A 12873-nucleotide genomic window follows, 5' to 3' on the forward strand; every position below is an offset into this window, starting at 1 on the left:
CTGTGGGAAAACCTGATTTCCCACCACTAATGCAGTACCATCCAGCAACTCTAAAAAATTCCATTCACTAAACAGTAGCAAAGATCCATTATTTTCCTTTTTGTTCTCATTATAAAAATGTAGCTCACATATGGTGTGGGAGGGAAATGCTACAGAGTGCACTTAGAGGACATAGATTGTTGAATTAGAATTGCCACTAAGAGTACATTTTAAAAGTCACTGAAAACAGGATAAACCTCTATCAACTAATGCATTACATAGTGATCTGGTCTGATTCACACACAAATTTAATAGTCACAAGTACAGATAAAATAATCATGGTGTATCTTCATTTCTTTTTCTTTGTAATCACAGTTAGCAATCCATTTTTTCCAATTATTCATGGTAGTACCAGAAACCAGAAGCCTCTACCCTTGTCTATCAAGATTTTCCAAGTGCTATGTGCAAGATCTAGATTTCTAAGGTTTATTTGCCAGCTTCACTTCCCTGTGTGGACTGACATTTGGTACACACAACCAAGCAACTTGACTTTAAATCAGAGATTGTTGTAGTTTCTGTTCTTACTACACAGTCATAAATTCATAGATGTTGAGAAGACCAGCATTTGAACTTTTATTTTTTTAATGCAAAATTTAAGGCATGTTTTTTAAAAATTTATTTGTATGTAAGATAATCTCATAATACTTTCTAGGATATATAATAGGATTTCTGTTTCTGTGGATGAGAAATTCATAGGGTATCCCTCTGGAGAGCAAAGTAGAACAACGAAACTGCACTGCTTAATATGTAAAGTTCTTTAAATACACTGTCACCCTGAGAATCAGACCTTCTGAAATTATTTTCATAATTTCTAACCACTTTCCCAAGAAAGTATCTATAAACATAGATGTTTATACATTCCATTAAAAATATACCTTTTGATAAACGTCTCTCATGGCCAGTGTAGTTAGAAAAGTAATAACCTGACTATCCAATCCATAGTAGTTGTCAAGAATCTATAAATACTAAAAAAACAAAATAAACATTCTTCTTTCATCATACTTCAAGCTGCGTCTGTATAAATAATTTCCTGTCCAACAGTAACAATACACATACATAAAAATTGTATTTCTAGATTCTGTGTTCTGAAGATTTTTGAAGACAAAAAAATATTTCTTTGACTAAAGTGTTGTCCTTGAATATGAAAGAAATGTGGTTTTGCTTTTGACATTGACCTGCTGTACCTGAAAAATACATTGCAATTAGCATAAAGAAGTGTTTGTCTTGGGTCAGAGATTACAGATAGAAAAGTTCTCTTTGCACAGTTTTGTTTTATGTATTGTCCCTCGATTTTTTTGCAAGATCTCTTAGTTATGCCTAGAATGATGGAAGTATTTTCTCTATATAAGCAAATGCCTAAAGTATCTATTTTTCTCTCTTCTCATAAAGTTTTTGAGGAATTACAAGTATTTACCAAGTCTCTGTGTGAAGGCCAAGCAGTTCTTTGTCCCTTCAAAATCCTTTTTCCCCTGTGTGGTGTCTTGCTCCCAGTTATTCTGAACACTGAATTCAGGCGACAGGAAAGGTCACCCTGCCCTATCAAGTGTTGCTTGAAGTGATGGCTTACTTGCATCCATTCACCTTTTAAATCAATTGAGGAGTCAGAAACTACCCCTAGTGATGGGACATTTTCTGTTCTGAAAGGCAAGATTCATATGTTCAGAAAGAAATGTCTGTCTGTGATCTGTGCCTGGTCATGTATGTATAGATATCTATATATCTATATATCTATCTATATATATATATAGATATATGTGTATGTGTCTGTGTGTGAGTGTGTGTGTCCTATATGTGTGCTATGTGTATGCCTAGGGTGAACATATCTTAGGTCAAGTTGCTGATTGGACCAGGAGAAACAGATGCATCTCAGCGTACCCTTTATATGCCCTTAAAATATGGCCATTTAAAGTGTTCTTTCAAGTTATTTGTGCATTTGCATGGGTATGGAGATAACAAAGGCCAGTTCAGTAGACCAGATATAGTTCATCTTCACATTTTCATAAATGGCTCCTCTGATACGGTGTCAAAATGTGCATAGCTCTTTCTTACAGGAAATTCCATGGAAGAAAAAACTAGAGTTTAGGTGTGGGATTTCAATGGTAATTACTGCTAAATGGGTCAACACTGTCCCACTTCCCTTCAGGCAACTAAACTCAAAATAAGGAATATTTATTTTCCAGTGTCTTAAAGGAGTTTCAGGAAGAATATGATCTATCTCGTATTTAGCCATTCAGGCAAAACAAAACCAAAACCAAAACCAAACAAAAACAACCAAAAAAACCTAACCCCACAAACAACAACAACAACAACAAAAACCCATAAAAAACAAACAAACAAAGAAACGAATGCACTAAAAAAACCACAACAAAAAACAACCAGCCTTACTCAAACTTTTTAGCAGGAAGAGACAGATATTTGCGCACAACTTCATGAACTTGTCACTACATGTGCATTTCAACTAGATACACATGTGGAAGACACAACAATATGTAGCTGATGAAGATCACTCTTTGCACATGCAGATTGTCTGACAGTTTATGCAAGCTCAAGTTCTGAGCCTGGCCTATTCTCTTCAAAAGCTACTTGTAGGTAAGCTAGAAGGAGTGAATGGGAATTCACACAGATCAGATATCCTTCTTTTCTGCAACTCCCAACTGAAACAGAAGACTTTCACTTGGGAAAGGCTTGTAGAGGAACACCATGTCCTTCCACTGGATTCAGTCTTGGTCTCTGTGTGACTTTTCTTCAGCTGTCTCTGCCAATCATCATCTGTGTGCCTAAGTCAAAGATGCTTTGATACATCCCTAACTTTTGAGCCAGATACCCTTCTTTTGCTAAGGGCAGATCTACTCACCTTATTAATGAATTTTTGTGAATTGTGTATTCAAAACTTTCTCTTTCAAATTTGGACCATGAACCCAAATCTTTGAATAATTAAGTATAGTACAAACTTTAGTTCAATTAAAAGTGGATGCACAGCAAAAAATATTCCTTATCCTCATCACACAGCTTATTTCTGAAATGTTCTCTTTTTTATGTTCTAAATTCTTTGCATGCACAGCACATCATGCAACTTCAGTAATCTGAGTTAAGGTTACTCAAATTACTGAAGGAGCTCTTTTGAGGTAAGAATTTTCTTTGTGTCTTAAATTAAAACATTAGCTAGTGCAGTCCCCCTGCAACATAGAAACAATGAAATCCAGCAGCTAGTTCTTGCCCAAAAGGTTCTACTTACCTCAGTGAGGGTGAATTTAATTCCATGTCCTGGAATGCACAGTATTGCAACAAGTCAGAAACCAGTGCTTCCTTTTTTTTTTAACAATACAAAATAAAACTAAAATTAAAATCACAGTGTGCAGTTCTTAGTGCACCAGTAACAATTTTAATAGCTAGATTTATACATAAATATGTGCAGTGTTGACATTTTTTCTGTAAGAACAGCACTGCTCATTTCACAAAAGCAGTTAATTAATTATGTCTACATCCTTGAGTTGAAATTTTATTTATTGAAATTAACATTATTCTAAATAATAAGCAAAACATTTTTCTATTTTTGTTTCTTTTGTTTCACTGTCTGCCTGCCAGTTAAAACTTCTGTTAAACATCTACAGTTATTGTATTACTTTGGTGAGGCAATCACTGATGACTGGTGAAAACCTGCTAGTGCAAAAGGAAGCGAATAAGTAAACTTAAATAAATTTTCATAGAAGAGTTTCTTACAATAATTGTCAAAGCAATTTCAGTTGAACCTGGAAGTTATGTTCTAAAATTACTCTAAAATCCTTTAGCAAATAATTAGCATTCACATATGTTGGCCTGTTTACAGACACTTAGAGATAAAATTTCAGTTTTCATTACATTAAAAATGAAAGCACATTTCTTCTAGATGACCAGTTATCTCTTGGATTTAGCCCATTTTATTCAGGTGATATTGCGAACTTGTGTCCCCACGTAAAATACAAAGTTGGTTTTAGTTAAAGAGGCTCTGATATTTTCATCTCTTGACAAAAAATGGATTTTAAATTGTACCTTATTTATTCTTGTAATATACTTTGAAAATATAAGGTTTGCTAGTGTTTTCACCTGTTGCAGTTTCAGAAATTTTTGTTCCAAAAACACATGACAAAATATGAGTAATGTCTGAACAGATGCATTTTCTGTTAGATAGCAATAGCTGGAAATCTGAGGCAGAGTAGGGCAGTGATGTATTATTGTTTTCCCTCTATCAGCCTTAGTATCACCATCTGGCTTTCAATTATGGAACTGCAACAAAGTCTATTTTTTCTTTATCACCATCTGGTACTGCAGTCAAGTGACAGAGTCACAGAACAAATTTAACCAAAGGTCTTAAGAATTCCAACCATTCAACATGTAAAGTAAACTGAAGCTGAAATGCTGCATATGAAGTACTAAAATATGCAGTCTAAGGATATAGGCACTGGAACTTGGTCAGCTTAATCTCCATGGCAAAAAGACTGCAAAATAGCTTGGCTTTGGCCTGGCTCAACCAACAACATCCTAGACAATTTCAGGGACCACATAGAGTTTGAATGCTGCCAGACTTGCTTGAAGACAGTGAAATTTTGATAGTAGGAGTGTGGACAGGCCATTTATTTGCCATCTAATCCACAGAACAATCCCCAGGGCTATTTAATACATTAGAACAAGAGTCCTGCTGCTTGGAAAAAGTGATGCTATTGTTCATACCCATCCAAAATGTGAGGAGGACTGAAACCAGATTGTGCTTTTGTTTACCAAATGACTGGAGTCTTGCAGTTGCTAGCATAGGATTATTATGTAATGCATGGATGGTTTTGGAATATTTCTGTCTCCGTGCAAAGAATCTTGATGATGGGTGAAATGGCTGTGTTAGAGAAACTGTTTTGAATTCATGACAATTCTGTTAAAATTAAAATCTTCAATACTGTTCAGTAAATACTGCCAAAAAATGGCTGCTTAGTTAAATATCAATTATTTCAGGTATAACTATGCAATTGTTTGGCTGGGATAGAGTTAATTTTCATCACAGTAGCTGCTATGAGATTGTTTATATTTGTTAATGGTGTTGATAACAAAGGGAGTTTTTGTCATGCTGCGCAGGGCTTACACAGAGCCAAGGCCTTTGCTGTTCCTCACCAATCCCACCAGTGAGGAGGCTGGGGGTGTGAAAAGGTCTGGGAGGAGACACAGCTGGGACAGCTGACCCAAGGGGTATCGCACAGCATGTGGCATCATGTTCAGCATATGAAGATGGGGGAAGAAGGAAGAAGTGGTGGATGTTCACAGTGAAGAGATTTGCCTTCCCAAGTCACCAGTACATGTGATGGAGCCCGGCTTGCCTGGAGGTGGGTGAACACCTATCCAAGGATGGGAAGCAGTGAATGAATTCCTTGTTTTCCCTTGTTTGTGAGCACAGCTTTTGCTTTACCTATCAAACAGTCCTTATCTCAACCCACAATTTTTCTCAATTCTACTCTTACAATTCTCTCCTCAAACTGTTTCTGGGGAAGTGAGTGACTGTGTGGTCAAACACAACTTTGGTTGGTTCCTTGGCTTAAATCACAGCACACTAAAAATAAATTGTGTTTATTCATTACAGTATCTGTAAATCTTGCCATGAACCCTTGTTTCCACAATATTAGAAAGAGACACAGTTATTTATCAACTACCATCATCCTTAGGACTTTCATGCAGGTATAAGGCATGCTTTGTTACCGTTTGTTCATAACATGTTTTCTTGCATGTATCTCATGTTCAAATTGTATACACGTATTTTAGTTGAAAGTATTGGTAGGATAACTGGCAACTATTATAAAAAGTTGTCATAAGATATTAAATGCTGGAAGCAATGATATATATAATTTGCCTTAGGCTGGCCACTTAAATTGCCCTTTCTTCAAGAAATGCACTTTCTTTTCCTTATCTGTCAACAAAACCATTGTTCTTCCTGCTTTACATGTAAGACAAGTACTAGAACTTTGGTCAAATCAGCCCTAAATCACATTTTATGATTTAGACCAGCTTTTGAACAGCAACAATAGCTACATCCTGTTCTTTAGAAGAGTACGAATATTCTGTAGCTGAGAGAGATTGCTGAGAGAAAATGCTAATTTCAAAAATTCAGGTTGGCTTCACCTGTGAGATACTCCTATTTTACACTGGTAAATTACATCCTCTTCATGCTATTGACATCATACTTATCAAAGAAATTGGAGCAAAGTAACAGTGAATAAGATCCAAAAAAACAATTTAAGAAAATTATAAGCTAGTTTTCTTTAAAGTAGATTTCATATGATTGTGATTTAAGAACAGTTCAGTGCTTTTCTTGAAGTCTTTCTCATGCAATCCTCAAATAAAATGGAAGTACATAATGCCCTTCCATGTCCATCTTCTATAATCTAAAGCAGGTGAATAGGAACGTATCATATTTTTCACTTTTGTGGGAGTTTTTGTTTACTACTGCCCTGCTTCTGAACAAAGAAAAAAAAGGCGGGTAATTAAGTACAGAAGATGATGTATCCTTTCTACTCAGTCAGAGATGTATCTAATTCTTGCCTTTCCAACTTTTAAAAGAGAAAAAAATGCCTATCTTCCACATTTTGGGAATTATGTACTGCTATCTTTCTACTGGTATTTAAGAGGGATTGTTTCTTATCCAGAATCCAGACACTTTATAGGTGATTCGAAGAAAAAGACAGTGAAATATTCACCTCTGTAATGAACAAAGCAGTACAGAATATTTATTTGGTCTGAACTTATTAAAAGTAGTGATATATATCACCTTTTATGAAACCTCCTTTCCCAGTGAGTGATGCCTGGGGCAAGTGAGTGGTCTACTGCAGTGAAAATCTTTATGGCTAGGAAGAACTCAGGGACTCCCACTGAAGAGCTACTATAACATGTACAAAAGCTATGCAGAACTTCAGGACAGTACTATTTCTCCCACAGCACATCTCACTAAATTCTAAATTTCATCTATTTTGCCACAAAAATGTGGGTCCCATTTGTGTAGCAATTGTACTTCCAGCACAGGTCCTTTTCTCATTCAGCAAGCTACGAATGTCATCTTTGGCATGGATGGCAACAGTCCCACCTCCACCACCTGCTAGGCAACACACTCTGTCCACAGTTAGAAGAGCTACACAACACATGGTGCCCACCCTTCGATTCTGAAGATTTAGACACTGTTTGCATATTTCATCCTACATGCAGAGACACTGCAAGTACAGGCTTTAAAGGAACGAAGCAGGGTCTCCTTATAATCCACTGACTATATTTAATTCAGCAGAACATTCGTTAGCTCCTCTCAAACTACTTCCTAAACAGTCAAATGGAGAAGTGTTTGTAAAAGGAGGTAAACTAAGAATATATTAGATCTTGAATGAAATTAGTGGCAGTGTAAGAAGTAGGTCATGGGAAAAAAAAAATCTTTGATTGCCAGTTTATTTTTTGAGTTCTCTTTCAGAGTTAGAAATAATTTCATACTATAAAAGGAATATTAATTTTTCAAAATATAATTTTTCATAAGAAACTGTAAATTCGTAGGTGATCAGCATTTTTAATATACATTTATTTTGAAAATGCTTAAAATTTGAAGTTTTGAGTTAATTTTTCATTGAAATCACTTTATGAAAATTTTAAACCATATACTAATAAGTATATGTGAATGCTAAATAATTTTTTCTTATTTTTATTTTCTTTAATGTATTTATGTCTCTTTGTAGATAGTCTGATAATGTCCAAATGATAAGGTCCAAACCATGAATCAATCCATGATTTCATCCTAGCTAGATGCCAAATAACCTGCTACAAACTGGGGCAAAACCACCCACGAGTACACCGTTATGAGCCCAGATCTTCACAGATTCATAAGGTTAAGCATTGCTAAAAATCTGAAAAAAACTTATTGTAGATACCAAATACTTGCTACAGAAACCACTGAGGACCAGTACAGTGTCTGAATGAAATCTTTGTAATAGATGAAGCATTTTAATACATTTAATATTTTGTATTAAATTTTCAGTGAGTCAAAGATTATTTAATTTCAAGAGGCACTGTAATCTTTACTTACAATACAGTCAAAAGTAAATGCATAATCCTTCTTGTTTCTGTAAGAACTTCTTTTTCAGAGTTAATCACAAAGAAAGTATGGTTGTGATCTTTTTCTTTCCTTTTCCAGACCTTATGGCAAAATAGAAGTACAGCACCCTTTCAAAGTCCCTTTCCAATTAAGAGCTAATGGGCACTTTTAAAAATGCTTTTAGATTGCATTATGCACATACCTCCTGAGAGGAAAAAAACAGGCCTCATGAGCTTTGCTTTTTATATGGAGCCCTGATGGAATGGCCAGCAATACAGAAACATTTGATTTCTTTTTCTGCAATGTTGTTTCATCTCTTCCGAAACCCAAACACCTACAAGTGAAAGTGAATGGCAGTCTACTCAAGCTGCCCTAAGGTTGGGCATCTTACTGCAAAAGTACATTTTATGAATCACAAAATATCTGAAATACACTGAACTGATCATCTCAACTGAGATTTTACTGAAGAGACACAGGAGTGTAGTTAAAGCTTTCTTTTGCTCCATTGTTTAATGAAGTTCCTTTTGGTGATCCCTTCTGCTTAAGTTTCAGTCTTTACTTTTTTCCAGATTTCACCTGTAGCATCTCCTTTCTTCAAGAACAACTCCAAGGGCCCCAGTGATAACCTTAGCATTTTCTTGTTTCTAGTTTTATTTTGTAATAATCCAGTTCTTATGTACAGCTATCTTGCTTTGTCTTCTACTTAGAGTAACACTCTAAAGGCAGCAATATTCAGAAGAGACTCTCATTTCTCGTTGTCAGTACACTTCTTGGAGTAGATGTACTACTTTATCTTGCTGTTTATATGTCTTCAGAAAAATTACACTGAACTGGCAAATTTTAGAAACTTCTATACGCAATATGAAATTTCTACTGCATATTAGTGCAATTTCCTCAGAATAGCTGTTACTAGCACTCCACAGAAATCAAGAAATTTTTTCTGGATTTTTTTTTCTTTTTTTTTTTAAACTAATTACTGTTAAATAGCTGGGACTCAGTACTAATTACTGTCATTGTGCACTCAGTTTGAAACCAGTTCAAGGAACATTGCACTATGCTGTCAGTGCTTTATAAAAATGGGTTAATTCAAAGAAGTCAGTGAGTTAATTACTTTTCAATCTAGAAAACAGGGCGTTTATTTTATGGAAAATAAAACCAGGTATTGTTTTCCAGTGTTCTCTCAACTTTGCCGGAACTCTCAATCATTTCATTATGGATTACTCCTTCTTATTATTGCACCCTATAATGCAGTATAAACCACAGTTCTCCTGCATGGATGTTTAGCATCATTCTGGATTAACAGTGCTTCATTCTATTGATGACTGCATTATGTGTATTACACCATGACCAGATGTCGGACCAACATCAAGATACTGCTCTTTAAAGTCATGTCATATTTTTTAATGGCTAAAGGTAACTGGCCTTCGGTTTGTCTCCCTGTCTGTGTGTCTTATGCCACAGAAGGAGCCAAGAGGAAGCAGGAAGTCTTGGTAAGACTGAAATTAATACTGAAACTGACTAAAGAAGCTAAATGGACAAGATGCTGCTATAAAGACAACAATTTTCTATCTCTGAAATATGGCTAGTTATCAGGGTTAGTGCTTGGGGATGTTGCTTGAAAAAAAAACACACAAAAAACCCAAACACATAACCTTGGACATTGGTGGTAAAAGAATAAAGGGGTATGTTTCATTTTTGTTAGTTTCCTTCATTCTACGTCTTTCAACATCACATGTCTGGGTTATGTATGTTTTCATTTACCTCACACCCTGTTACGTTAGTAAAAAGCTGTGCAAACTGTATGTGCACACACTCACACGTACATTTGTCAAAGAGAGAATGCAAATATTGCACGACTCACAGTTACTATTTGATTCTTTGTAACCTTCATTTCACTGCTCCTACCGGTAAGTGAAATTGCTCAATAAAGTAAATTTTTCGTCCGTTTCGTCCGTTTTAGAACATGCAGGTTTCTGAGGACTGCAGTCTCCAGACAGCTTTCCGTCTGGACAGGGATACGGATTACTGCCACTTTAAAAAAAATTAAAAATAAATAAATAAATAAAAAGAAGTAACAGATCGCTCTTAGGATCATCTTAGGGACTGGTATTGCTGCTCCCGACTTGCTCCGTGTAAACCTGACACTCCACGTCCTCCATTATAAAATGTGTTAAATCCAACTATTTCAAAGAGTACAAAGAACGCAGAGTGAGGTACGGAGCTCCAAACCCCATGAAGCACTAACTTCCGCAAGTGCAGGGAGGAACGGGGCCAGCAACACCTCTTCCATCAGCAAGCGCAAGCCAAGCAAGCGACGAGGAGGCTGGAGACGCCCTCACACCACCGACGGGGTCAGCGTCCTCTCCGCAGCACGGTCCTGGGGAAGCCTCGGACGCGGCCGCCTGCAGAACACAAGGCCGACGGCGACGGTCATCGCTCCGCAGCCCCCGTCCTGTCCAGCCCGTGCCCGCCGCGGCGCCGCGCCAGACCCCAGCCAGCCCGTGCCCGCGGGGCCTCCCTGAGGCGCCGGCGCCCCCTCGCCCGCCGGACGGTGACCTCGTCTCTCCCGCCGCCTCTCCCGGAGCGCGCCCGGAGCGGCCCCGAGCGGCGCCGTCGGGCGTGCAGCGGGACGGTCCCGGTGCGAGCCGCGGGGTCCCGCCGGCCGCGAGCCCGCGCCCCCTCACCGCGCCGCCCTCGAAATGGCCGCCCAGCCGGGCGGGTCTGCCTCCCCCGCGCGCCCCCCCGCTCCCGAGGGAGACTCCCTCCGAACCGCGGCACCCCGCGGAGCCGGGGGCGCCCCGACCTCCGCGCCGCGGAGCCGCCCTGCTCTCCCCGGAACGCGGAGGGGCGGGAGCAAGGATAGAAGAGGGGGGATCAGATGCGCCGCCGCCCGCGTCGGGGAGGCGGGGGCACCGCGTCTTGCGGGGCTGCGGGGGCGCCGCACGCGCTCCCTCCTCAGGGCGGGGAGGGTTAATAAAGGCCGGCGGCCGCCTGCCCACGGCGCGGCCACGGCCGGGGACACCTGCCCGCGGCCCAGCAGTCGCTGGGATAGGGGTGGGTGGCTCGCCCGCCCGGTACTCCGCGAACCGCTCTGCCTCGGCGGGACTCGCCGGCGTGTGAGCCGCCGCGCGGAAGGAGCCGCTCCGCCTCTGACAGAGACGCGCCCCCTCCTCCCCTCCCCACCGCCCGCCCGCCCTCACCTCGAGCTGGCGCTACCTCCCCGCTCTGCCGCCGCCGCCTCGCCCGTTCGCCACTGCGCCCCGCTGCTGTCCCCCTGGCGCCTGGCCCCGCCGAGGGGTAGGTGGCCAGCCCAGCCCTCTCCCCTGCTGCCCTGCTGCGGTTGCTGCGTCTCTCGTCCCCCGCTGCAGAGAAGTCGCAGCGGCGATTGCCAAACGGGAGGAGAGGACAGGAGAGGAGTGGAGCCGCCGGCGGCTCGGGCAGCGCGCTGCGTCTGGGTCTCCGGGGATGGACTGGGCTTCGTCCTGCGCCTCAGCCTGCCCGCGGAGAGGAGGGCGGTGATCGTCCGCCCAGCCCAGCCCGGCAGGGAGGAGAGGCTCCCCGGTTAAATGTCACGGCTCCCCGTCCGCTCCCCGCCGCCACCCCGCGCATCGCTCACCTCGGGAGGGGGCTGTGAAGGTGGCGGCAGAGGCAGCCCCGGCTGCGGCGCGCCCCGCCGCCGCTCGCCGTGAGGGAGCGCCCCGGCAGCCGCCAGGTAAGGGACCGGCACCCTTCCGGTGCCGTCGGGGGTAGCGGCCGCGGGGAGCCCGCCCGCAAGGGCAGAATAAGTTTCGCGGGGGGGGGGTGGGGGCTCTGAAGGAGAAAAGGATCCCCACGTCGTGGGGGTCTGCGCCTTCCGATGTGGGGGCTGCGGGGGGTGACAGTCGGCGGGACGCGGCGCAGCGGAGCCTCCACGTCTCCCGCCCTGGCTGGCCTCGTCCCCAGCCCCACGAGGGCTCTTGGACAGGCGGCGGACGGAGCTGCCCGTCCGGCAGCGGGGGTGGTGAAGGGGGGTGTCAGGCTGCCCCAGTCGCGTGCTGGAGAAGGGGGGGCGGGACGCAGTGCCCAGCATGACACCTTCTCTGGGGAAGAGCTTTCCCCGCCGAGCGGGGAACCAACCGTGCGATGGGAGCAGGAGTCCTCCGGGGGCTCCGAGCGACGTGACACAAACACAATAGTCCTTTGTCACCAGCGAAGAGATGCTTCTACACCTGTGTCCGCTGCTGTGGTGGATGTGGTCGCTGGAGTACGCGCGTCAGTAAAGTGGGTCTTGGGGGGTAATGGTGGTGGTGCCCGGTGAAGGCACTGTTTTATCTTTTGCACAGCAAATCCGGAATAGCCCCCCCTTTTAGGAAGCAGCTCGAAGTACATGCAGGTGCTTCTGAACATACCTGGAAGAAAAATAACGGCAAGAAAATCATCTACTGATTCATCATTTGTCCAGTCTCTTGAGTCTAAAATAAAAGGTTTTGCAAGTCCTATTCTATAGTTGCTGGAGTAAACAGCAGTGCTTCAAACGTTCTTAAGCAATTTCCCCTCTAGCTTTCCTTGCCAAGCAAAGAACTGCAGTGTGGGTTTTTTTACATATTGCTGTTTTAAAATACTGTTCTTTCAAAAGACTTTCTCATTTAAAAGGAAAAACCTCTCATAAAAAAGAAAACGTCTGAACACTTCAAAAATAAATCAGATCTGAACTTGCATTGCTTGCCAAGTGCTGGGTGGTGGTGGTGGGGGCAGAAAGAAGCACACATTTTCTG

General features: G+C 42.0%; 1 protein-coding gene across 2 annotated transcripts in view; it reads left to right on the forward strand.

Annotated features, from left to right (window-relative positions):
* Positions 1 to 11320: 11320 nt before the first annotated feature.
* LINGO2 (leucine rich repeat and Ig domain containing 2) overlaps positions 11321 to 12873 on the forward strand; it is a 485670-nt gene continuing 484117 nt past the window's right edge. For both annotated transcript variants that reach the window (XM_015653281.1, XM_033520445.1), the window contains exon 1: positions 11321 to 11831. The gene's annotated coding sequence lies outside the window, so the exon portion shown is untranslated. The remainder of the gene's footprint in view (positions 11832 to 12873) is intronic.

The sequence above is a fragment of the Parus major genome, chromosome Z (assembly GCF_001522545.3).
Source record: "Parus major isolate Abel chromosome Z, Parus_major1.1, whole genome shotgun sequence".
Classification (NCBI taxonomy): domain Eukaryota; kingdom Metazoa; phylum Chordata; class Aves; order Passeriformes; family Paridae; genus Parus; species Parus major.